This window comes from Asparagus officinalis, chromosome 4, assembly GCF_001876935.1.
Source record: "Asparagus officinalis chromosome 4, Aspof.V1, whole genome shotgun sequence".
NCBI classification, from domain to species: domain Eukaryota; kingdom Viridiplantae; phylum Streptophyta; class Magnoliopsida; order Asparagales; family Asparagaceae; genus Asparagus; species Asparagus officinalis.
The window spans coordinates 74,985,694-74,988,797 of NC_033797.1; positions in this window are offsets into that span (position 1 = coordinate 74,985,694).

Here is a 3,104-nt window from a genome sequence, read left to right on the forward strand (position 1 = left end):
AACCGTGAGGTAACAAGTGCGAAGAAGACATTGATAAAGCAGTTTGGAGAGGTGAACATTCCAACAAACAAGCAAATGACCTTCTTTGAAAACTCTAGCATTGATAAAGCAGTTTGGAGAGGTGAACATTCCAACAAACAAGCAAATGACCTTCTTTGAAAACTCTAGAGGAGGTTTTCATAGAATTGGATGCATTGAGACCGATGTGAGAAATTATGAAAGATATTTGTGAGAGGAGAGGCGCGGTCATGATGCACAAATGATATTGGATCATTTCAAGTCGGAACAAGAGAATAATCCTTCATTTTATTATGTTTATGAAGTTGATGAAGAGAAGCAATTAAATCATTGTTTTTGGGTGGATGGCATTGCTAGAATGAATTATCAACACTTTGGCGATGTTGTCTCCTTTGATGCCACGCATAACACAAATCAATATGGCTTGGTATTTGTATCAACACTTTGGCGATGTTGTCTCCTTTGATGCCACGCATAACACAAATCAATATGGCTTGGTATTTGTAATGTTTGTAGGCATAAATCACCATTGGCAAAATATTTTTTTAGGATGTGGTTTGATCCCAAACGAAGAGGTGAAGTCTTTCGTATGGTTGTTTAACAAATGAATTGAAGCAATGGGTCATCCTCCTTCAGGCATGATTACGGATCAATGTCTTGGCATATGCAAGGCAATTGAAACAATATTTCTGAAAATTTGGCACAAGTTTTGCATTTGGCATATCTTGGATAAAGTTCCGAAGAAGTTGGGTAAATGGGCTTATAGAACGAAATTTATAAAATCTTTCAAAGAAAATATTTGGGACTCCGAAACTGCTAGCTCTTTTGAAGAGAATTGGGTTTAAATTCTTAAAAAAATGGATTGGAAACGCATGATTGGCTAAAGAATATCTATAAAATTCGTGAAAAATGGGCTCCGGTTTATCATAAACAACACTTTGGACCGGAATGTCTAGCAGTCAAAGATGTGAAGGGATGAATGCATTGCTAAAAATGCATGTATCAAGGAAAAATTCACTTTATGATTTCGTGACCATCTTTCAGAGGGTCTTGGCGAGACAAAGAGAGGGAGAGCTTAAAGAAGATCATTACACAGTGGAGAAAAAACCAACATTGAAGACTTTATAGTCAATGGAAAAACAAATGGCCCAAATCTACACGAAAAAAATCTTTTATATTTTTTAAGACGAGCTTCAACCTAGCTTAATGTATAACATTGAGCTGGTAAAAGAAAATGAAAGAGAAAGTACTTTCATTTTGAATTTTTGCGGTCATGATGAAAGATTGAGACATATTATATATTACAAAATAACTAGGTTTGTTGTTCGTGTCTCATTTTTAAATTCAAGGGCATTCCATGCCGACATATCTTGGCATATCTTAAAATTACCAATCATAGTGAGTTACCGGAGTAATATATTCTAAGAAGATGGTATTGAAATGTCAGAAAAAGGGTTGTTCTTAGAGATGGTAATATTATTGGAGATAATGCCATAATTAATTTTGCTTCTCGTTTTAGTGAACTAAATTGCTTAGCTAATAAAATCGTCGAAGAGGGGCTATCTTCTAATGATGCATATGAATTATGCGTGAAATAATGATGGATGCTATTAATAAGGTGCAACGTTTGAAACTCATCAATGATGAAGAAATTGGACAAGATGTGTAAGGACATTATATGAATGCAGAATGTTCTCAAGATATAGTTCATGAACCAAGTCAAGCAAGAACAAAAGGAAGGCCTAAAGGGAAGAAGTTAAAGCCATCAAGAGAGATCCACAAATACCGGCCTAGGAAATACAAATTGTGTGGAAAGCGAAGACAAAATCATGATAGCAGAAATTGCCCTATAAAGTTGTCAATGTAGTGTATCATTTACGAGAGTAATACTAATGCTATTATTTTTAAACTTTTTTTAAGTTGGTGCAATGATCTTTAATATGTTTTGCTATCATTAATTTTTTTAGTGATCCAATGGAACAAGATAATATTGATGAAGCCACTGATGATTTAGAAGATTCATTTGAGGAAGGTAATGGTTAATACATACGGAATAACTTGTACATTGTCATTTTTTTAATATAATGTGATTTTTTAATGTGATGAAGCACTTTATTTTTTAGTTTTTTAATACAGATGTAGCTCTCACTATTGCTTGAAGTTTGATCAAGGCTGTTTTAGGTCCATTTCTTTTCTCTTGCATTTAAAATGTCAGCAGAATTCAAGGACAAGACATCATTGGTAGGGAACTATGAAACAACTAATCAGTAGCCATTATTGTTGAAGTGTATAATTCTAGTACTTTAGCTTTTTTACTTTAGTCTTTTAGTTTTTAGAAACCTTGTATAGTCTATTTGATTCAAACTAGGATAGATTGTCAACGGCGGTGGAAGCGACGTAATTTTGTTGCCTTATTTTCAAAAAGATTTCACATGCATTTGAGTTTTGGATGCCTTATTTTCTCCATTTCTAAGGCTCTTTGTTTGTCTGGCTAGACTTTTGAGATTTATGACTTTGATATGTTGGTTTTATTGTCTACATGCTTGGGATCATCTTACCTATATTACTTTTAATCGAAAGCTTAATCAGTAGCCAAATGGATGCATTCAGAGGTACATGCTTGAGGAGAAGAAACTTCAAGATTGCGAATCCAGCTTATTACAATCTACAAATCCAAGAGGAAAGATTCTAAAGTTTGATAATATGCAAAAAATTAAGGAACATATATGTTTTAGTGAAGGCAGAGCAAATAATCATAGTGATATGAACAAAGGGCAACAAGTATGACTAGCAAAGTAATCACATTGATCATATAAAAATACAAATCTTACTCATCCAATAATACATACTTACACCCTACTTAGCACAAATCTATACTACTTTTAAAAGAGAATACCTATGTCAAAACTTTTGCTTACCCATTTTTCCCTTTACAAATTTATTAATTATAATTGTATCCTATAATTCTATTTAATTATTGTTATTTTACCCTTTTACCTTCTGATTATGATTATCAGTGTTTAAGATTATTAATTAATTCACGTTAAAAACTGAGCGGTTGCCAGCCCTTTCCCCTGCCGCGCTAA